The sequence below is a fragment of the Ranitomeya variabilis genome, chromosome 3, assembly GCF_051348905.1.
Source record: "Ranitomeya variabilis isolate aRanVar5 chromosome 3, aRanVar5.hap1, whole genome shotgun sequence".
Lineage (NCBI taxonomy): Eukaryota > Metazoa > Chordata > Amphibia > Anura > Dendrobatidae > Ranitomeya > Ranitomeya variabilis.
In genome coordinates, this window is record NC_135234.1 from 705,561,758 (window position 1) to 705,586,435 (window position 24,678).

At 42.4% G+C, this 24,678-nt stretch overlaps 1 protein-coding gene and 1 long non-coding RNA gene across 8 annotated transcripts in view; one reads left to right on the forward strand and one right to left on the reverse strand.

The window, feature by feature from the left end:
• STARD13 (StAR related lipid transfer domain containing 13) overlaps positions 1–24,678 on the forward strand; it is a 530,489-nt gene that overhangs the window by 372,496 nt on the left and 133,315 nt on the right. The window lies entirely within an intron of this gene.
• LOC143817105 (uncharacterized) overlaps positions 11,472–24,678 on the reverse strand; it is a 108,686-nt gene continuing 95,479 nt past the window's right edge. Inside the window, exons 3-5 of the long non-coding RNA XR_013224068.1 lie at positions 23,671–23,744; positions 23,085–23,136; positions 11,472–11,860 (exon numbers count right to left, since the gene is read on the reverse strand). This is a non-coding gene — a long non-coding RNA (uncharacterized LOC143817105). The remainder of the gene's footprint in view (positions 11,861–23,084; positions 23,137–23,670; positions 23,745–24,678) is intronic.

Below are 24,678 nucleotides of genomic sequence, written 5' to 3' on the forward strand. Positions count from 1 at the left end.
CCCCTATCTACATAATGGGGAAAAAGTGAAAGGAAAAGTGTTGGAGGCGTCGCAGCTACAGGCACAAAATTTTGCACAGTCACACGTCTGGACCCTGAGAGCGTCAAAGCTATATTGTGAGGTGAAATTTTAACCCCGCGCTTTCCAAGTCACCAAACAATTTTGCCCCTATCTACATAATGGGGAAAAAATGAAAGGAAAAGTGTTGGAGGCAAATTAACAGCTGCCAGATGTGAACAAGGGGGACTTAAAGAATGACAGCGATGGCACCAAAGAGTATATACTGTACAGTTGCTAAGGTGGGGCCCCAACATGGGATAATCACACCACCACGGGGATATGAACACACACACAAAATGCGCCACACACTACCACGTGCTCGAACACATATACCACCCTCAGTGCACATTTCACCACACATACACCAACCTCGCCACATAAAAGTAGAAACACAAAAGTCGCCGCTCAAAACTCGCCACGCGCAAAACTCTCCACATGCAAAACTCGCCACACGTGCAAAACTCGCCACACGCAAAACTTGCACACACAGAAAAATTGCCACACGCAGAAAAATTGCCACATGCACAAAAGTTGCAACACATGCAAAAGTTGCCTCACACAAAACTTGCACATACTCAAAAGGCACCACACATAAAACTCGCCACGCGCAAAACTCGCCATGCGCAAAACTTGCTGCACACAACTTGCTACACTAACCTGTCACATGCAACTCGACACACAAAAAGTTGCTACACGCATGTCGCCACACAAAACTCATCTCACAAAAGTCCCTACATGCATGTCGCCACACGCAACTCAACACACACAACTTGACACACGAAACTCGCCCTAAAACACACACAAGTCTGGTATCCTTCAAAAATAAAAATCTGATTAATAAGCAGACAAACTACAAGAGCAACAAATGTACCATATAGGAATCCGGCAGCTGTCAGTCACATGACCAGTCTATTATGTGTATGTGTGAGCTAATATATACTGCCAGGGGGTGGGCTTACTGTTGGCTGGGGATTTATCAGGCTGCCATTTTAGCTTACAAATACTGAGGTAAAAATACTGACCAAATAACGTGTGAACGAGGGCTAATACAGGAGGAGATGGCATACAGCTATATACTATATACAGGAGATGACACACAGGTATATACTATTTACAGGGGAGATGACACACAGGTATATACTATATACAGGAGGAGATGACACACAGATATATACTATATACAGGAGAGATGACACACAGGTATATACTATATAGAGGAGGAGATGACATACAGGTACATACTACATACAGGAGGAGATGACATACAGGTATATACTATATACAGGAGGAGATGACACACAGGTATATACTATATACAGGAGCAGATTACCTACAGGTATATAGTATATACAGGAGGAGATGACACAGGTATATGCTATGTATAGGAGGAGATGACATACAGGTATATACTATATACAGGAGATGACACACAGATATATACTATATATAGGTGAGATGACACACAGGTATATACTATATACAGGAGATTACATACAGGTATATCTAATATATAAAGCTGAATGTGTGTATGTATGTATGTGTGTATGTCCGGGATTGGCATCTGTACCGTCGCAGCTACAGCCACAAAATTTTGCACAGTCACACGTCTGGACCCCGAGAGCGTCATAGGCTATGTTGTGAGGTGAAATTTTAACCCCGCGCGTTCCAATTCACCAAACAATTTTGCTCCTATCTACATAATGGGGAAAAAGTGAAGGGAAAAGTGTTGGAGGAAAATTGACAGCTGCCAGATGTGAACAATGAGGACTTAAAGAATGAGAGCGATGGCGACAAAGAGTATATACCGTACAGTTGCTAAGGTGGGGCCCCGACATGGGATACTCACCACACACGGGGATATGAACACAAACACAAAATGCGCCACACACTACCACGTGCTTGAACACATATACCACCCTCAGCACACATTTCACCACACACACACACCAACCTCGCCACATAAAAGTCGAAACACAAAAGTCACCACTCAAAACTCGCTACATGCAAAACTCGCCATATGCAAAACTAGGCTCACGCAAAACTCGCCACACGTGCAAAACTCACCTCATGGAAAACTCACCTCATGCAAAACTTGCACACACAGAAAAATTGCCACATGTACAAAAGTTGCACCACATGCAAAAGTTGCCTCACACAAAACTTGCACATACTCAAAATGCACCACACATAAAACTCGCCACGCGCAAAACTCGCCATGCACAAATCTTGCTGCACACAACTTGCTACACTAACCTGTCACATGCAACTCAACACACAAAATGTTGCTACACGCATGTCGCCACACAAAACTCATCTCACAAAAGTCGCTACATGCATGTCGCCACACGCAACTCAACACACACAACTTGACACATAAAACTCGCCCTAAAACACACACAAGTCTGGTATTGTCCTTCAAAAATAAAAATCTGATTAATAAGCAAACTACAAGAGCAACAAATGTACCATATAGGAAATACGGCAGCTGTCAGTCACATGACCTGTCTATTATGTGTATGTGTGAGCTAATATATACTGCCAGGGGGGAGGGCTTCCTGTTGGCTGGGGATTTATCAGGCTGCCAATAGCAACCAATCACAGCTCAGCTTCTATTTTGCTACAGTTAATTAACCTGAGCTCTGATTGGTTAATATAGGCAACAAAGACATTCTCAGTATAACAAAGCTAATATATGTTGTGAAATGCTTCTATTTGCTTAGTTTTTGCCTTTTAATAATTACATTTCTATCTATTTGTTTTGTGGTTTTTGTGTGCAGAATAAATTTTTGTTAACACATTCTATTTTGCTAACAGCAGTCATTAACCCGGGCGAAGCCGGGTAGTACAGCTAGTATAAATATATATATATATATATATATATATATATATATATATATATATATATATATATATATATATATATATTTATATGTGCCCGTGAGCAATATACATATATACAGTTTTATTTATACTATTTTATTAATACTATTTTTAATATATAAAAAAAAAATTATTTGTTTTTCTGCTCTTGCCATGAAATAAAAGAGATACATATCTAAAAATTTGAAAAAATTCTGTCATCATTTTTTCCACTGGTTTGGTTCATACTTGGTGCATGTTATTTCTGTCTTCTTAGTGGTCTCACTATATTGTTTGACACAGGTGGTGACCAGTTTTACTATAATTAATATTGGATGATGGGATATCGGTCTATATATTAGCCCTCTATATATTAACTGGTTTTTCCTCTGTGTCTACTTTGATTATTTTCATCCGTGGAGACTAAAAGGTTGTTGTTTTGGCCACTGCTGGCCCAGTACACTTCAGCATACTTTTTTTTACTAAATATCTTACCAGACCACACTATTCTACACAAAGCTACATAATTTGACAGCATACTATGTGCATGGGAAACATTTTTTTTTACAATGGGAGCCTATTAGTGACATATCTGGCATATTGCAAATATACGTTTATATATGTTTGAAGATTCTCTGACTTATAACTAAAACAGGAGGCTTCTAGTGTGGTGTAAACAGACCCTGGTCTGCATGTTCAAACCCTACAATAATTGCCCTATATAACTTGTTAACGTGCATTTAGACAGGATGTTCTCAGGCCCCCTTGTAAGATAAAAACACCAATCCTTACCTTTGGGGCTGGCGCTGTTTCAGCAGTGTTGGCACTGGCCCTTCCTGGGATCACGTGACATTGTTTTGTAAAGCAACACCGCTGGAACAGCGCTGACACAGCTGGAACAGCATCGGCACCACAGATGAATATAGGTGCTGTTATTTTACAAGGGGGAAACCTAGTTATTGAGAAGGGGTTTTCCAAGTAATGGGCAACCCCTTTAACTATTGACAATCTATTATATACAGGTTGATCTACATTTACTCTCCTGTTTATACAGGATAACCAAATCTAATAGAAATAAAAAAAAAATCTTTATTTTTTTTCGAGTTGAATTACTGTGGGCAGGTTTACCTGGTCCAAGAAATATATACTGTGTCAGAGACTGCAGAGAACATGCTTTACATTTGTGCAACAAAAGAGAAGGATCAAGTTCAGTTTATGGAGTTTTCAGAAACTCTTCTAGATCACCCACCTACAACCTATCAATTAAAGATGGATAAAGCTGAATCATCCGTTTAAGGGCAGTCAGAATGGGGTTGTATGACTTAAAAATTCTTCACATTTTCAAATACTGTATTAGGGCATTCTATGGACCTTCATTTATTAGCAAAGTAGAGAGTGGCTGCAAAGAGCTATTGGAGGATCCAGCACCGTCATGGACTGCACAGATAGCTCATTCATTTATATGGGAGCTGTGTAATTCTTCATTTCCCTAGTTGGGGTGCTGCAAGGAAACTGAACATTTGCTGCTAGGTTCCCTCATAGATTACATCTGATCTTTTTACATCAGATCATTGGGTATCTCAGTAGTGATACATCCCGTGTTCAACTACATGAGAAAATTCATCAGCATATTTCGGGGCATGGTGGGAGGTCTCAATTCACACGAGATGGTCCAATGGCTTTGATCTAATGTGTCCTTTACTATTTGAGGAGCCTTCAAATAAAGAAGAATTGCTCTAAAGAAACAATCCGTATAGTATACTTTTCTTACCCCTAATTTTTTTTGTGAGATTGCTTGATGATATCGTCCATTTTCTTTTGTATGCACACAATATTGCAGATAGGTATCAATATATTAGTCGATTCCTTGAAAATAACTTTTTACTGTAAACTGCTTCCCTGGATTACCTAAAGCATGAGCTTATCTGCAGCGTAATAATGTTCTTCGCTTATGTAAATGTAACATCATTTTAATAGTATTAGATCCCAGAGAATAACACCCCAAGGTAATACATTACTGTGATATCCAGAGTGCACCACACTGTCACATATGTAATGGACCATTAAGTTTACGAACATGGTAGAAATGAAGATAAAAACATACTTGTGTTGAAATGTCCATAAATTTCACTTCTCTACAGGATGTTGATAAACACTAATGGGAAATTTTAGCTCTGTGATAACCTGCAGAATAATGTAAGATTTTTTTTTATTATTTTTACTACAAGTACAACATTTACTATTGTAAAATCATGCTGCCAAGTGCTTTGTGTGTGTAGTTTTCTGTACGTGTATTTATCGAATAATAAAATAAATGTAAAAATTTGGCATGGGATCCCTCTTATTTTTATTAACCAGCTAAGGGAAAGCAGACAGCTGGGGGCTGGTGCTATTATTCTGGGAAGGGGCCAATATCTATAAAGGTTCCCAGCCTACAGTGCCTTGAGAAAGTATTTGGCTCCCTGGAACTTTTCAACCTTTTCCTACATATCATGCTTCAAACGGAATCAACAACAAGTGGAACACAATTGTGAAGGTGAACGAAGTTTATTGGTTATTTTAAATTTTTGTGGAAATTCAAAAATTGAAAAGTGGGGCATGCAATATTATTTTGCTGCGATTACAGCTGCAAGTCGCTTGGGGTATGTGTATCAGTTTTGTACATCGAGAGACTGAAATTCTTGCCCATTCTTCCTTGGCAAACAGCTCGAGCTCAGTGAGGTTTGATGGAGATCGTTTGTGAACAGCAGTTTTCAGCTCTTTCCACAGATTCTCGATTGGATTGAGGTCTGGAGTTTGACTTGGCCATTCTAACACCTGGATATGTTTATTTGCGAACCATTCCATTGTAGATTTTGCTTTATGTTTGGGATCATTGTCTTGTCGGAAGACAAATCTCCGTCCCAGTCTCAGGTCTTTTGCAGACTCCAACAGGTTTTCTTCAAGAATGGTCCTGCATTTGGCTCCATCCATCTTCCCATCAATTTTTAACCATTTTCCCTGTCCCTACTGAAGAAAAGCAGGCCCAAACCATGATGCTGCCACCACCATGTTTGACAGTGACAGATGGTGTGTTCAGGGTGATGAGCTGTGTTGCCTTTACGCCAAACATATCGTTTGGCATTGTTGCCAAAAAGTTCGATTTTGGTTTCATCTCACCTGAGCACCTTCTTCCACATGTTTGGTGTGTCTCCCAGGTGGCTTGTTGCAAACTTTAAACAACACTTTTTATGGATATCTTTGAGAAATGGCTTTCTTCTTGCCACTCTTCCATAAAGGCCAGATTTGTGCAGTGTACGACTGGTTGTTGTCCTATGGACAGACTGTCCCACCTCAGCTGTAGATCTCTGCAGTTCATCCAGAGTGATCATGGGCCTCTTGGCTGCATCTCTGATCAGTCTTCTCCTTGTTTGAGATGAAAGTTTAGAGGGACGGCCGGGTCTTGGTAGATTTCCAATGGTATAATTCTCCTTCCATTTTAATATGATCGCTTGCACAGTGCTCCTTGGGATGTTTAAAGTTTTGGAAATCATTTTGTATCCAAATCCGGCTTTAAACTTCTCCACAACAGTATCACGGACCTGCCTGTTGTGTTCCTTTGTCTTCATGATGCTCTCTGTGCTTCACACAGAACCCTGAGGCTATCACAGAGCAGGTGCATTTATATGGAGACTTGATTACGCACAGGTGGATTATATTTATCATCATTAGGCATTTAGGACAACATTGGATCATTCAGAGATCCACAATGAACTTCTGGAGTGAGTTTGCTGCACTGAAAGTAAAGGGGCCGAATAATATTGCACGCCCCACTTTTCAGTTTTGGAATTTCCACAAAAATTTCACACAACTTCATAATTGTGTTCCACTTGTTGTTGATTCTTCAATCTTCACCAAAAATTTACATTTTGAATCTTTATGTTTGAAGCATGATATGTGGGAAAAGGTTGAAAAGTTCCAGGGAGCCGAATACTTTTGCAAGGCACTGTATTAATAACAGCTCTAAGTTGTCAGCATAGCGCTTATTGGTTATTAAAAAGGGGGGACCCAAAAAACATGACATGGGGTCTCCCATATATTTAGTAACCTGCAAAGGGTGCACAGACAGCTGCGGGCTGATATTAATAGGCTCACAAAAGGCCAGCCCTCAGCCACCCAAGCTTGCCAACACACCAAGGCAAGCGGGAAAGCTGAGGCTTAGTGCCACAATTGGCGCATCTAATGTATGTGCCATTTCTAGGGTGGCTGAGGGCTGGTGTTATTAGTCTGGGAGGGGACAATATTCATGGCCCATTCCCAGCCTATTATTATCAGCCTGCAGCTTTCTATTTAGCCTTTGCTGGATATTAAATATATTTGGGACCCCACACCATTTTTTGGAGGGTCCCTCAGTTTTAATAACCAGTAAAGACTGCACAGGAAGCTGTGAGCTGATATCAGTATGTTATTATTATTATTATTATTATTTATTATTATAGCGCCATTTATTCCATGGTGCTTTACATGTGAGGAGGGGTATACATAATAGAAACAAGTACAATAATCTTGAACAATACAAGTCACAACTGGTACGGAAGGAGAGAGGACCCTGCCCGCATAGGCTCACAATCTACAAGGCATGGGTGAGGATACAGTAGGTGAGGGTAGAGCTGGTCGTGCAGCGGTTTGGTCAATCGGTGGTTACTGCAGGTTGTAGGCTTGTCGGAAGAGGTGGGTCTTCAGGTTCTTTTTGAAGGTTTCGATGGTAGGCGAGACCTTGATGTGTTGTGGTAGAGAGTTCCAGAGTAGGGGGGATGCACAAGAGAAATCTTGTATACGATTGTGTGAAGAGGAGATAAGAGGGGAGTAGAGAAGGAGATCTTGTGAGGATCGGAGGTTGCGTGCAGGAAAGTACCGGGAGATGAGGTCACAGATGTATGGAGGAGACAGGTTGTGGATGGCTTTGTATGTCATGGTTAGGCTTTTGTACTGGAGTCTCTGGGTAATGGGGAGCCAGTGCAGGGATTGACAGAGGGGAGAGGCCGGGGAATAGCGGGGGGACAGGTGGATTAGTCGGGCAGCAGAGTTTAGAATAGATTGGAGGGTTGCAAGAGTGTTAGAGGGGAGGCCACAGAGCAGGAGGTTACAGTAGTCGAGGCGGGAGATGATGAGGGCATGGACTAGGGTTTTTGCAGATTCTTGGTTTAGGAGTGTACGGATCCGTGAAATATTTTTGAGTTGGAGGCGGCAGGAAGTGGAAAGGGTTTGGATATGTGGTTTGAAGGAGAGATCAGTGTCAAGGATTATCCCAAGACAGCGGGCTTGTGGGACTGGGGAGAGTGGGCAGCCGTTTACTGTAATGGATAGGTTCGTTGGGGAGGTCGTGTGAGATGGGGGAAAGACGATGAATTCTGTTTTGTCCATGTTAAGTTTTAGAAATCTAGCGGAGAAGAAGGATGAAATAGCAGATAGACATTGAGGGATTCTGGTTAGTAGGGTGGTGTAGGTACAGTAGGTAGGGTAGGTATGTTCGGAACTTTTATGGATATTGTCCCCTACCCAGAATAATAACACCAGGCACAAGCTGTCTGCTTTCATTCAGCTGGTTAATAAAAATAAGGGGAACCTCATGCCTTTTTTTATTTATTCAGTGCGCTGACAACAATTATCATCAGCTTCTCCTGGTCTCACTGAGTGCAGGGAGACCAAGCAAGCCTGATGCAAGTTGTAGTCAGCACCTGGCGCCTGGGAACAGTGCTTACTATAGTGCTTTTCCCAACTGCCGGTACGTGTCACACAGATGACAGACTGATATCATCTGTGTGTCCTCAGTGTGCACATGTGCGGGATGTATTGCCGACTGTGCTGTAATAAAAAAAAATGGACTTGTCTAATTGTTTTGCACACAGACACATGGTCCGTGTGAACACATGGACATGTGCACAGGCAGACCCATAGATTTGAATGGGTCTATGTGTCTCCAGTACGTGTGAAAACTGTCACCACATATACTGGAGACACTTACGTGTGAAGGAGGCCTAAGGCTCTGTTCATACTAGTATCATGTCAACTTTTAATACTGGAGCCATGACGTGGTCAGGTGTAAAGAATACCACTGACTTTTATAAATGGTCCTGTACTGTCACCAGGAATAATGCTGCTAACCTGCAGATATGGGGCTAATCTGCAGGTTAACAGCATTATGATGCAGCCGAATGCAACGAGGAGAAAATAATCTTTATTTTCCCTGCCAGCATTCGGTATTAAGTGATAGGGGCGGGGCTTCGTCAGTTCAGTCACCGTTCTCAGTATGCAGAGCGGTCGCTGTAACCGCGCCTCCACCCATGACTGGCTCTACAGTTTTTCTTTTTTATTAAATTTGCAAAAATTTCTACATTTCGGTTTTTTTCAGTCAAGATGGGGTGCAGAGTGTACATTAACCCCTTTCTGACCTCGGACGGGATAGTACATCTGAGGTCAGAAGCCCCGCTTTGATGCGGGCTCCGGCGGTGAGCCCGCATCAAAGCCTGGACATGACAGCTGTTTTGAACAGCTGACATGTGCCCATAATAGGTGCGGGCAGAATCGCGATCTGCCCGCGCCTATTAACTAGTTAAATGCCGCTGTTAAACGCAGACAGCGGCATTTAACTACCGCTTCCGGCCGGGCGGCCGGAAATGATCGCATCGCCGACCCCTGTCACACGATCGGAGGTCGGCAATGCTTCAGCATTGTAACCATAGAGGTCCTTGAGACCTCTATGGTTACTGATCCACGGTAACTGTGAGCGCCATCCTGTGGTCGGCGCTCACAGCACACCTGCATTTCTGCTGCATAGCAGCGAACATCAGATCGCTGCTATGTAGCAGAGGCGATCGTGTTGTGCCAGCTTCTAGCCTCCTATGGAGGCTATAGAAGCATGGCAAAAATTTTAAAAAAAAGTTTAAAAAATGTGAAAAAAATAAAAAAAATATAAAAGTTTAAATCACCCCCCTTTCGCCCCAATCAAAATAAATCAATAAAAAAAAAATCAAACCTACACATATTTGGTATTGCCGTGTTCAGAATCGCCCGATCTATCAATAAAAAAAAGCATTAACCTGATCGCTAAACGGCGTAGCGAGAAAAAAATTAGAAACGCCAGAATTACGTTTTTTTGGTCGCCGCGACATTGCATTAAAATGCAATAACGGGCGATCAAAAGGACGTATCTGCACCAAAATGCTATCATTAAAAACGCCAGCTCGGCACGCAAAAAATAAGCCCTCAACCGACCTAGATCATGAAAAATGAAGACGCTACGAGTATCGGAAAATGGCACAATTGTTTTTTTTTTTTAGCAAAGTTTGGATTTTTTTTTCACCTCTTAGATAAAAAATAACCTACTCATGTTAGGTGTTTATGAACTCGTACTGACCTGGAGAATCATAATGGCAGGTCAGTTTTAGCATTTAGTGAACCTAGCAAAAAAGCCAAACAAAAAAACAAGTGTGGGACTGCACTTTTTTTGCAAGTTCACTGCACTTGGAATTTTTTTCCCGTTTTCTAGTACACGACATGGTAAAACCAATGATGTCGTTCAAAAGTACAACTCGTCCCGCAAAAAATAAGCCCTCACATGGCCAAACTGACGGAAAAATAAAAAAGTTATGGCTCTGGGAAGGAGGGGAGTGAAAAACGAACACAGAAAAACGGAAAATCCCAAGGTCATGAAGGGGTTAATGTGAAAAAATGAACTTTTTTGAATTTAACAAAAGGCTGCAATGAAACAAAGGGTGAAAAATATAAAGGGGTCTGAATACTTTCAGTACCCACTGTATATTGGGAATTCATGGTGATTTCACAGCATATTGCTTTTTCTTTTCGAGATATACTTTGAATATTTCCTGAATGTACCATTGATGTAAATGTTTAGTGCAATTTTATTAAAGGGATTTTCAACTCTGAAGATATTGATGACCTTTCCTTAGAATGATAGGCCATGAATGATCAGTGGGGGTCTGATACAGAACACCCCAACTGATCAGGTGTTACCTGTTCCAGCAGTGGCCAAATCTACGCAATGTATGTAGTGAAGCATCACCACCGTGTTACGCTGTTTAGTGGCTGCTCCCAGGTACTTCTGATTAGCTCCTTTTCAAATGAACAGCTGATCAGATAGAGGGCTGGGTGTTGGACCCCCACAGACCTGATATCCATGACCTACCCTATGGATAGAAATAGAAAGACCACAGCATAGCATGCAAGGTGTCAAAGCTGAAATAGCTTTACTTCAACTCCTAGTTTGACAAAGGCCCATCACTAGAGTTGAAACGTTGTGAATATTTTTATGAATAACATACTATCAACTTAGATCGTGTGCAGCGTTTTTTTTTCTTTCTTTTTGGGGCTATCAGGTTCTTGGGCTCGGATTTGACATGAGTATTACTCCAACATTACTCTGCTCCCCAAGGGATGTACATCTGCTACTTATCTCCATATTCTGTCCTGAGGACATGTCATCAATATCATTGTAGTCAAAACCCCTTTAAAGGCATTGCATGAAAAAAAAATGGCTACTTAGAAATTAAATGTTTTTTTCTAATCTCATACAACCTTTTTATTACTAGGAAGCAAATTACGCACCAATTTTTACCAATTTATCATGTATATCTAATGGTACAAAAATAAATCCACAATTTTAATTTTAGTCACTAGCTTCTTGCTCAGATTTTGGATCTATTTCTTGGCTGGTAATTTGCATTCCTTTTTTTTACTATGCCAAATACTTTCTGACCATTCATACAGGCATAATCATTGGCAAGTGCTCTTTGCCAAAGGGCATGACATTACTTTTAATGACAGCAGATATTTGAGATATTATTTACTGTGTTCTACACATTTCGAGAGTTGTCATTTCCAAGAAGGTTTGGTCTCTTTTTGGACGAAGCTGATCGCATAGTGCAAGTATTCTCCAGCCGGCCTGGAATAAAGAGAGAAAGAAAAGGCATGTAATCTGCAGGCACGCTCAATAATGCCTACTTACAGCGCTGAGTCTATTCACGAGAGAATAAAGCATTCATGAGCTGTTCCACTGCTGTATGAAAACATTTCCTGTGGCATTTTAATCTATCATTGTAAACATCTTGGTCTCTTCGGTTGCCAAACACGTCAGCTGCCTTCTATTTGGGAACAGAAGCTGAGATACACATTATGTCATCAACAGAAATGTCAGCCTTATCTATCAATTATGAACCTCGGCTATTCTCCTCGATGATTAGGATCCTTTGTACTTTTCATATAAACAGTAAAAAGTTAAGATCGGGTCACGCCTAAAGTATGATAAATTCTTGGCCTAGATAATAAGAATGGCTGTTTAGATAAGTGATGATGACCAATGGATAATTACATAACTCAGACTCGTGGTAACGGAGTGAGTGGCTAAAGAAAAATATATGGCTGAAAGCTAGGGTGGTGAGACTGGTGGCCTCCATAGTAGATACTAGAAGATACATTGAACCTTCTCTTGGGTAGCTGCATTCTGAGGAACACTTTGGTTCTCACCATAAACTGAACCTAGAGGTTCTCCTAGTCCCAGAGCGAGTAGTTAATTCTCTTACTAACATTTTCTTTATAACGTTCTTCATCTAGCTCCTGTATTTGCTTGCCCTTGTATTATTATATACACTGAAGCCTTCACATAGAGTAAAGGGGGCCTTGAAGACTTCAACCGTCAACTGTAACGTGTGCTGGGAGCTGCTCTATTCCCTGTAGCGCCACGACAGTGGAGATGAAGGATTACCCAGTTCACAGTAAAATCAATGGGCTGTCCGTGTAATACATGGACATGTTTGGTCCTCCACATTGAGAGGCGCTCTTTGTGACCTCCTAGTTGTGGCTAGAGATGAATACGGAATGCCACCTATCACTTTATAACTCACAAATAAGGTATTTGTAAATAGGGTTATTAATATTGATCCAAACAACCCATTTGAGTCTTTCTTCTCCATTTTATTTGTGGAATATGGATAAATAGAAAATACTGGGAACATAATCTCGTTAGAGAGAGACAATTAGAGAGTCAGGCTAAATGTATGAAAAATCGGTCAGAGTCTTCTTGCCTAGAGTCGCACGAGTGTTCTCCGTTTGGTCATCCGTGTGAAATGCGTTTACAATGTTTTCTTGCATAGCACTTGCCCATATGCTACGGTAGTGTGACCCCGGCCTTATAGTTCATTTTGCAGTTAAAAGGAAGTCCCTATGTCCCAAAATGCTATTAACCTGCAGATATGGGGTTAATCTGCAGGTTAATAGCATTCTAAAGCCATGCGGCCACCACACTGGAAGCCCAGCTACCAGGAAGAAATTAACTTTAATCCTCCCAGAAGACTCCTTCTTTAAGCTATAAAGACGCGGCTTCAGTCTCCGCTAAGTACATAGTGGCCTGTGGTTGTAACCACCACCCCCCGACACTGACTCAGAGCAGGCTCAGCACTGATGCAAGGCTGAGCCAGTTGTCAGTCAGGGCCAGGGTGTGGTTACAGCCACCACTCAGTACTTACTGATGTATAATGGTCAAGTGAACGCACCAATTTTAACGGGATCAGACAAAATTCTGTGTATAGGGGACTCATGACTGTTCCCTGACAGATTATGTTCTTGTCAAAAATTAGACTTGTGCACTGCCTTAATCTTAGTGGTGCTCAGGTAGGTTCCAACACCATAACCATATATGAAGTGCCAGATTATGTTCGTGGACATAAAGATCAGTGGTTGGAAATCAATCTCCCAATCCTAGGGAGATAAGCTGCTGCCAGATGATTCTGGCAGTGGATTTGTCTTAGACAATATAAGACACAGTTCGACTGACAGCTATGAAAAGTGTAGGGCTAGCTGTACAAATGAAAGACTAAAATCTACTTGGTTGGATTGCTTTGACTTATGCACCTTGTCTTTTTATGTTTCTTGCACTTCTGTTGTGGGATGTGTTACATTATAAGAAGTAATAGTGGATCTTCTAAGTTTGGATTTGTTTGGTCATCCAGCTGTGTCCTTTTATCAGCGATGATGTATTATCCGGGAAATGTTGCGAGCAAACTTCATTTCATCCTTCTGCAGATTAATTATCTATCCGGACATGGGACCCAAGAGCAAAAGAAATGGAAGATGTTTCCGATTATTATCTGGGGAAGTCAAAGAGTAAATTCTTCATGTATCTGTATATAAATATCAGTGACAGCATGTGACTCTGGTGATGGTAGTGAATCGTTGATCTTGTACCGTCATGCTTAGGTAAGGGGAAGAGGAAGTTTGTGCATTCTTTTCTTAGCTTGGAAGCTGTAGATGTAAACGAGCGGGATTAAACACAGAAGATTTTATGACTGGTCTTCTGCATGAGGTCATGAGAACAATCCCTAAACAGTCCTAGTTACTTTTTAGTGTTACCTTTTTTAAATACAATGGGAACAATAGACTCTTATTGATAAAAGGCGAGGACATGGTTATGTGACTGTCTGCATGTCCATTGTCACCATGGAACTTATTTAAGGTGGTCCCTGTGACATTTCTCACATCTTTAGTTTGTGTTTGTGTCAATACCACTCACAGCATACAAGTAAAGGTACATCATTGCCTTAAAGAGGAACTTTCACCAAATTTTCTCTGTTGAGCTGGACCCATGATGTAAGAGTGGATACAGAACAGAAAACTTTTTTTTTAATTGATCTCTCTATTGCAGAGATATTAGCAATCAAAGAATATGACCCCTAATGAGTTAACTTTTGTTAAGTTCAAGTGGGAGTTTTCAGATAGCAACTCATATAATGAGAAGAAGTACAACACCTGTTATAGTCACTCATACAGGGAGAAGAAATTCACGCCTCCAGTGATAGCAACTCATACAGGGAGAAGAAGTACACACCCCCAGTGATAGCAACTCATACAGGGAGAAGAAGTACATGCCCCCAGTGATAGCAACTCATACAGGGAGAAGAAGTACACGCCCCCAGTGATAGCAACTCATACAGGGAGAAGAAGTACACACCCCCAGTGATAGCAACTCATATAATGAGAAGAAGTACAACACCTGTTATAGTCACTCATACAGGGAGAAGAAATTCACGCCTCCAGTGATAGCAACTCATACAGGGAGAAGAAGTACACACCCCCAGTGATAGCAACTCATACAGGGAGAAGAAGTACATGCCCCCAGTGATAGCAACTCATACAGGGAGAAGAAATACACGCCTCTAGTGATAGCAACTCATACAGGGAGAAGAAGTACACGCCCCCAGTGATAGCAACTCATACAGGGAGAAGAAGTACATGCCCCCAGTGATAGCAACTCATACAGGGAGAAGAAATACACGCCTCTAGTGATAGCAACTCATACAGGGAGAAGAAGTACATGCCCCCAGTGATAGCAACTTATACAGGGAGAAGTACACGCCCCTAGTGATAGCAACTCATACTGGGAGAAGAAGTACACGCCCCTAGTGATAGCAACTCATACAGGGAGAAGTACACGCCCCTAGTGATAGCAACTCATACAGGGAGAAGTACACGCCCCCAGTGATAGCAACTCATATAACTATACCAGATTGGACGGCCGATGTGTCAGTAACTGCATCCCAGACACCCTGATAGGTAGAACCGTGACAGGGAAAAATACACGCACCCAGTGATAGCAACTTATATAGGAAGAAGAAGTACATGCTTTCTGTGAAGACACTCAATTGGACTTAACTATTGTTAACTCATTAGATGCCAAATACTTTGATTGTTGATATGTCTGCAATGAAGAGGCAACGTTAAAAAAAATAAAAAAATGTTTTATTCCACTCAGCAACCACTATTACATCGTGTTATAGCTCCACATGAAAAATTTGGTGAATGGTCCTCTTTAAGCCACACACACATTAGACTAATGTCGGCCACACCTGCCTGTATCATTTACATTTCAGCAGAACCAGAGCTGCCATGAATCCCTTAATGATTCGTGACAGTGCCCTTCTTTCTGCAAGAGGCCTCTGGACCCTTTAGACCAGACTTTACAAATGTACAGCAAGGACACATCAAACCACTTGTATACAAATCTGTAGTCACCTGCTCCTCAAGGTCATAGCAAACGCAGCCCGATGGTGATGGTAATAATGTAGGCTCCGGAGGTGCAACAAATATCATGAGCGATGACCTGTAGAACACTATATACATGCATTACTGGAGATAACTCCACCTAGAAGGTCCCAGGGCTGAGAACTGTTGCCACTCTATATGGCCCAATCACCCTAGAACTCCAAGTCCCAGATGTGTACTTCCACCTGATGGTTTTAGTGGGCACCCACACGTACTCATTCACACACAGGTCCAAATCTGAACGTTTATTACCACTCATACATTTGACACAAACTGGTACTCTCCTTGAAGGACAGACAACTAAGGCTTCCCCCCCCCAAGTGCCACCAAACTCATACCCTCAGGTTACTCCGTTACTCCTAGGGAACCACCACCCTCCCCTGACCAATCTTCCTGAGAGAACCCAGAGATTGAGAGTTAATCTGAGGTGTGGGTAGAATCCTGTCGCTATTCTCTGGTAGCACCTTACCTACCTCCACCCTAGAAGAAGGGGTAGATTTAATAAAGATGGCAGAGATCATAGCACTCAGGCAACAGTTTTTACAAAACTTGCCCCAACTAACTATTTCTCTGAACCGCTAACCAATGACCAGATAGTGTTTGTTCAGCAAGGAAAGGCCTAAGACGATGGGAGTAGGCATAACTTCAAAGACATAGAACGACAAAAACTCTTCATGAAGAGTCCCTCTATGCACAAATTCACATTATGTACATCAAACTCTTCTGGCTGAAAGGAGCAGAATCAATAGCACGAATAGTAATGGATCTTGCTAGCGTCCGACTGATCAGACCATGGGTCAGAGCAAAGCGAGAATCCACCAAACTGACTCCAGCTCCACTATCCACAAGACATGGAATAGTCTCAGTTTTTCCACCAACCACTATTTCAGCCGAAATGGTAAACGGAGACGAAAAAGTAGAGGAAATATACACACCCAGGAAAACAATTAAATTTCAGCAGAACCAGAGCCGCCACAAATTCCTTAATGATTTGTGACACACGTGCTTGAAACAAAGTCATTTACCCACAATATTGGAAAGGAGCCAAAATTTTTGTCTGGCCCATGTTGGGGGATTTTTATGAAATGATGTCCAATTTTCCCTCTGTTCTTTTGTGTTGTTCGAATAAACACAAAGGAAATATACATGTGTATAACAAAACGTGTAATTGCAACAATTTTTTGGGGAGAAATACTTCATTTTCAAGGAGGCCAACACTTTCAGGCATGAATGTAGATATATTTATAAAATACAATAAAATTATTATTGTAGTTGGAAGGATGATAACAAAATCATCTGCTCATTTCAGTGGTCTTGTTTACCCATTGGGTACCAAACCTTGATATTTATATTTGCAGATGTATTATGCTCCATAAGATGTCTTGATGTTCCATATTATGTACCATAAGATGTCTGGATGTGGAACAAAATAACTTTATTGGTATTGGATCTATGTTTTCCAATCTGGACCCTTAATGTTTGTCCAGTTTTCCTTCTGTATTGTAATTTGTAGATGCAGTTTAAGGCTACTTTCACACTAGCGTTAACTGCAATCCGTCACAATGCGTCGTTTTGCAGAAAAAACGCATCCTGCAAAAGTGCTTGCAGGATGCGTTTTTTCCCCATAGACTAACATTAAGCGACGTATTGCGACGGATTGACACACGTCGCAACCGTCGTGCGACGGTTGCGCCGTGTTGTGGCGGTCCGTCGGCACAAAAAAAGCTACATGTAACGTTTTTTGCCGCCGACGGTCCGCTTTTTCCGACCGCGCATGCGTGGACGGAACTCCGCCCCCACCTCCCCGCACTTCCCCGCACCTCACAATGGGGCAGCGGATGCGCTGGAAAAATGCATCCGCTGCCCCCATTGTGCGGCGTATACAACGCTAGCGTCGGTAACCTCGGCCCGACGCACTGCGACGGGCCGAGCCCGACGCTAGTGTGAAAGTAGCCTTAATAGATAAATCCCAAATTGTGTTGAATAATCCATGTATTCCTGCAGTCAAGTGCTTTCCTGTTACAATAGAATGTTTCTTTACATCTATGCTAAATATTCTCGCAATGCTTACACTGAGAGGACCCACATTTATACCCTACTCCCTAGCCCCCCAGCACCCCAACAAGTCTCGTCTTTGTGTTCCACTCTTTTGAGTGTCCACAAGTTGCTCAAGGATAGCATATTTTTAAAGTTTTGTGCTCTTTAAATTCTACTTCTTGGATGTGCCGTATTTTGCGGATTATAAGACGCACCCCAAATTTTGAGGAGAAAAATAGGAAAACACACTTTTTTTTAATAAAATGGTGGTGCTTCTCACAATCCCATGCATCTTCTTTCCTAACGGGGGTGGTGGCTACAGTGAAGTGGGGTCCCAAGGTCGCTGCTGGAGGAGGCAAGAGTGAAGCGTTGCTGCAGGCCGCAGGCTAGGATGAGGGAGGTGTTCGGATGTGCGTCACTGCTGGTGTATGGTGGTGTGGGGGCTCCACCGACATTTTGTGGAAGTCCAGAGCCCCCGTACTTACATGGTTCACTATGAGGTGGACTCCGGGAAAATGGCTTCCGGGGCGGCGCATGTGCTGATGGAGATCTTGGCGCTGAGATCTCATCTCCCGAGATCTTGGTGCTGAGATCTCCATCTGCGCATGCGCCGCCCCCGGCAGCCATTTTCCCAGAGTCCACAGCATAGTAAACCATGTAAGTGCGGGGGCTCTGGGCTTTCACAAAATGTCAGCAGAGACCCCGCACCACCAGACACCCGCAGCGACGCACATCCGAACACCCCCTCATCGCAGCCTGCAGCAACGCTCCACTCTTGCCTCCTCCAGCAGCGACTCTGGGACCCTGCTTCACCGTGGCCTGTAAGATATATCCGCATTATAAGTCGCACCCCCATTTTCCCCCCCAAATTTTGTGGAAAAAAGTACGTCTTATAATCCGAAACATACGGTAAGTTTAATTCTTTATTTAGAAATAAGTCGTTTCCTTACAACGCCCAGAACCTATGCAAGATTATTTAATTTTTAATGCGCCAAGTTAAACTTAGTGATAAAGCTACAAGAATAATTCAGACCTATTGATAAGATTTTTATTTTGCGTTTGATCAAGAAGTCCTGCCTGTTCCAGTGCTCCTTGTACGAGCGTGTTCAGAGATTTCTTTTTCTTGAAAGCTTGGTGAGGAGGATAATGATTGGGATATAAAATCCCCTATTTTGTTTCAAATCTGCTGGAACTGACTGACATACAAAGCCATGCACAACCAGTCTCCTCCATACATCTGTGACCTAGTCTCCCGGTACTTACCTGCACGCAACCTCCGATCATCTCAAGATCTCCTTCTCTACTCCCCTCTTATCTGCTCTTCCCACAATCGCATACAAGACCTCTCCCATGCTTCCCCCTACTCTGGAACTCTCTACCCCAACACATCAGACTCTCGCCTACCATAGAAACCTTCAAAAAGAACCTGAAGACCCACCTCTTCCGACAAACCTACAGCCTGTAGTGATCCTCAACCTACTGAACCACCGCATAACCAGCTCTACCCTCTCCTAGTGTATCCTCACCCATCCCCTGCAGACTGTGAGCCTTCGCGGGCAGGGTCCTCTCTCCTCCTGTACTTGTGTGCCTTGTTTTTTGCTCAAGTTTATTGTATTTGTCTATATTTGCCCCTTTTCACATGTAAAGCGCAATGGAATAAATGGAGCTATAAAAATGTATAATAATAATAATAATGGGATATTTTTCAAACTGTAGAGTGATGTCTGCGGGTGAAATCAATATAACTATATTACAATTTTGAAATTAGTTTTTGTTAAAAAATGCTTATCATCAGAGAAGATTGCTAGGTCCATAGGAGATTTTATGATCTGTCGTATGCATGAGGCCAAGAGAACCATCGCTATAAAGTAAAGTCCTGATTACTTTCTTAGTGTGACACTTTAGTGAATACAATGAGAACAATAGACTCTTATTGATACAAGGCGAGGACATGGGTATGTGACTGTCTGCATGTCCACTGTCACTGTGGATTCTATTTAAAGTGAATCTGTCAGATGCGATAATGCTCTTAAGGTACCTTCACACGAAGCGACGCTGCAGCGATAGCGACAACGATGCCGATCGCTGCAGCGTCGCTGTTTGGTTGCTGGAGAGCTGTCACACAGACCGCTCTCCAGCGACCAACGATGCCGAGGTCCCCGGGTAACCAGGGTAAACATCGGGTTGCTAAGCGCAGGGCCGCGCTTAGTAACCCGATGTTTACCCTGGTTACCAGCGTAAAAGTAAAAATAACAAACAGTACATGCTCACCTGCGCGTCCCCCGGCGTCCGCTTCCATTACTGTGTGAGCGCCGGCCCTAACAGCAGAGCGGTGACGTCACCGCTGTGCTTTTACTTTCACTTTAGGGCCGGCGCTCAGTCAGAGCAGGAAGCGGACGGCAGGGGACGCGCAGGTGAGTATTTACTGTTTGTTTTTTTTACTTTTACGCTGGTAACCAGGGTAAACATCGGGTTACTAAGCGCGGCCCTGCGCTTAGTAACCCGATATTTACCATGGTTACCAGCGTAAAACATCGCTGGTATCGTTGCTTTTGGTGTCAAACCTGACGATACACGGCGATCGGACGACCAAATAAAGTTCTGAACTTTATTCAACGACCAGCGATATCACAGCGGGATCCAGATCGCTGCTGCGTGTCAAACACAACGATATCGCTATCCAGGACGCTGCAACGTCACGGATCGTTCTCGTTCTCGTTGTAAAGTCGTTTCGTGTGAAGGTACCTTTAGCCTGCAGATATAGGGTTAATCTGCAGGTTAATAGCTTTATGAAGGTGCCTGGCCCCTTTAGTGAAAGTGCGGCACTTGGGGAAAAATGAACATTAGTTCTCCTAGATGCCCTTGGCTTTAAAGAGTAACCGTTGTTTTAGTTTTTATTGCATAAATCAATAGTACACATGATAATAAGAAAGTTTGTAACGTATCTTATCAGAGAAATCTGCTTCTTTCTCCACCAAAAGTCCTGATCAGTCATTCTCAAAATTATCAATATCTGGGTAAAATCTGTATTCAGTGAAGACAGACATTACTGATATAGGAGATGACAGTCGATGCTGATGATTCCATAGAGATGGGAGGAGGAGGCAGAAGCTCTGCCTTTAGCGCCTCACTTCTCCTCATCTCTTCCCTGCTACATAGGAGATGCCAGTTGCTAGTACTCTACTACTAAGATTCAATCTTAGTAATGTAATATTCTGTCTCCACTGAATACAGATTTTACCCATGAATTGAGATTTTTTTAAATGAACGACCAGTCAAGGAGTAGAAAAAAGCAGATTTCTCTGATAGCATATATTACAAGGTTTCTTATTTTCATGTGCACTACTGATAGCCGGTTCTGCAGCACATCAGTACAGAGGCGGCTGTCAGTCAGTGCCGATAATCTCAGTGCTGTAAGTGGTGACTGTAATTGCTAAAGGCATGCCTCCATTACTGAAATCCAGCGGCTCCCGGAAGAAATAAAGTGTGTTTTACTGATCCTCCCTGGGTCCAGCAGTGAATCTCAGCTGTTTCCGCCAGTGCCTGTTATTGGCCTAAGTGCTGATGCCACCTAACCTGACAGTGCAGCTGCCAATCAGTGAGTCTACATGGGCAGAGCTGCAGCGTTCAGTAATTGTCTGCTACACTATTCATATAACATCAGTACTGGAGCCAATATGCGATACTGGGAGCAGATTTGGAGACTCGCATAAACCCAGGAACGGTGAGTAACGCGCTTGTTGGGCCTGAGACCAAGATCTTCAAAAATAGGACAACTCCTTTAATACTTGTGTTCCCCATTAAATTATTCTCAATCACTCACATTTTTTAAAATTGTTCCATTATTCCTGCTAGAAATGTATGAATTAATGGACAACTGGGTGTTACCATTTTTTCTTGTATAAGGGGTGCGTCTCTACTACTAAAACAAACAGGTCAGAATAGCCAAAAGGTCCTCCTAAAACGGTGCAGCCATTGTAGAAACGCCTTTCCATTCACTATGCCCCCACACACATACACAAGATGAAACACTTGGTAAATACTATTTTTTCCTACAATGTTCCTGCCACAGATATAAAGCATTAAATTGCACGTAGGACCAGTTCTACTTGTATTTGTTAACATTATTATGAATCAATATATAAATTGTGTAACATTTGGATGGTTTGAAACTGTGTTCATTATCAGCATAATGGGGGGTATTTGCTATGGAAAAGAATTGTTCCAAAAAAGTGGCATTTATGCCAAATGTCAAATTTCCTCCTCTCCCCCACCCTGCGGCATCCTCTTATGACTCTGGCAGCTGACTTCAGCATACGTGGGAAGCGCATGACGTCACTGCCATTTCACATTAACGTCAGCTGATGGCCTCTGATTGGCCGGCAGCGTGTATTACCGGGCATGGACCCGATGGATCTGTGTGGTGCAATGCACTTCAGCTGAATGCGCATCCGAGGATGCACATCCAGTTGAAGTTTCTGCTGGTGTCGGTGAGCCCCTGACTGGCTGGCCCCAGTCGCAGCGGTGACCGCCGTCGTTATTCCCCTGCTTGCACGGTGCCTGTGCAGCGGCACATAGACTACCTCTAGTTCTACATATTGGAGTTTTAGCCACTCATTGTGTGGCCAAACTACCCCTTCATGTGACTTATAAAATTTCTGGGTAATAAAGCACATGGTGGAACATCTGCTTCCATATGAAATTGAAGGCACGCAGAGATATAGTATAGGTGTATAAATTCCTACGGAATCCGTAAGACGTGCGTGAGCCAAACCTCAACCCTTCCGCACCTGCGCTCTACATGTGATTACAGTGACCTCCGCTTATAGGCTGCCTTGTGGTTTACTGTCATTATTTCTTTTCAGTATGTTAGATTTTATTACTTTTCTTTCTGCTGCCTTGTGAACTTTATTATCGCCTCTTCCATTTGTCAGGTCAGCGTCAGTTCCTGTTGCAGGCAATTGCAGGCAGTGTGACTTGAAATATGATTTCAGCTGCCGTTGGAAAACCTGGTTTAGATTGTGAATTAATAATACCTGTGCTTGTAACGTCCAGCCGCGGCTGTTCTGTCGCTGTACATTGTGTTGTCTGGAAGAGAAGGTCCTGGTTTACATCCTGGTGTAGAATGGGGATGAAATCTATTGCAGAATCACTAATTTTATTGTAACCAAGTACAGATTCACATTCTTGGCCGTCTAGACAGCTCTAGGGTGTTTTTTTTTTTTTTTTTTTAATTATTACAAAAGTAGAGAAAATCTTTGGAAGTGGTATAAAGAAAAAAGACATTACTGCCCGTAGCAAAGACACAGTCGTCGCTCTCATTTTTATTCTCTAAAATTAATTTTGTCTCTCCTCTATTTCCACATATAATTATTTTATTGATTTTTTTTATATTAAGTGAGTGAATTAAATAATTTAACAATGAACATGAAGGATCATTCTCTCTAAAATAAAAAGCTTAGAATGAGATCCACAATACTGCCTCCTTATAGTTCTGGGCATTAGATGACATCAACATCTTCACGGAGTGATGTCACTGTTATGCGTATAAGTAATGTGGCTGTTATATATGTAACGCCCCTTTAAACCGCCTCCGTGGGCAGGATGTCTGGTAGTTCTTACCTCCATATGGCGCAGTGTCTCTTCTGCCAGAGGTCGAAACCCCTGTCCGTGCGCTGTACACACAAGAGATGAGTCTGAAATAACCCAAGAGGTTTATTGTGCAGAGGTTACATGGCAGAAAATGCTGGGAAATAACAAGGGAGAGCAAACAAATGATATCACACAAACAGCATATCACACAAACAACACTCTTAAAGGTACAGGATGTGGTATACAGCAGATCTGGATGCTGTGAGTAAAACAGTATGACTATATGAATATGAAACCAGACCTGTTGTAAAACACATCCTGTACCTTTAAAGGGAATCTGTCAGCAGGATTTTGCTATGTAATCTAAAGACGCCATGCTGTAGGGGTTAAAACACAGATTCCAGAGATGTCTCTCTTATCAAGCTCTGTGCAGTTGTTGCCTTGCAAGGATTGTTTTAGCATCAGGATCTTATCACTGACCGGAGCTAGCAGCTGTGCTTGCTAGTCTGACACGCCCCCTCCTGTGATAGGCAGCTCACTGTCTGTGAACAGTGTATATACAGAGCCTGGTGTGGGCGGGGTTAGCTTCCTCAGCTCTGCTTCATTGCTAAATCTAAAAACTCAGATTGCGTCAGAACTGCTGCACCCAGTAATTTAAATGATACATTATTGGATTCAGGGTCTCTTGGCCTACACCATGCTGCACTCAGATGACACAGCAAAAACCTGCTGAAATATTCCATTTAAAATTTTTTTGAGAGTGTCACATTATCTATCGCTTAGGAGAAGCCGGTCACTTTGCTGCCACGATGATGGCAATATACAGCGTGTGGTATAATTTACACAGGCGGGACATGGAGCACTTACTGCTTTATATAACATGTTACCCAGTGTGTGATGCCAGCTGATTATCCGAATATGTGCCATATCGTATAATACACGTTATTACAAGGTGCAGCAATTAAATGTAAGATAGAGAGGTTGTGTTATGTGGACTAGGAAGGGGCTGGCTGTAGCTCAGTGGTGTAGAAACAATAA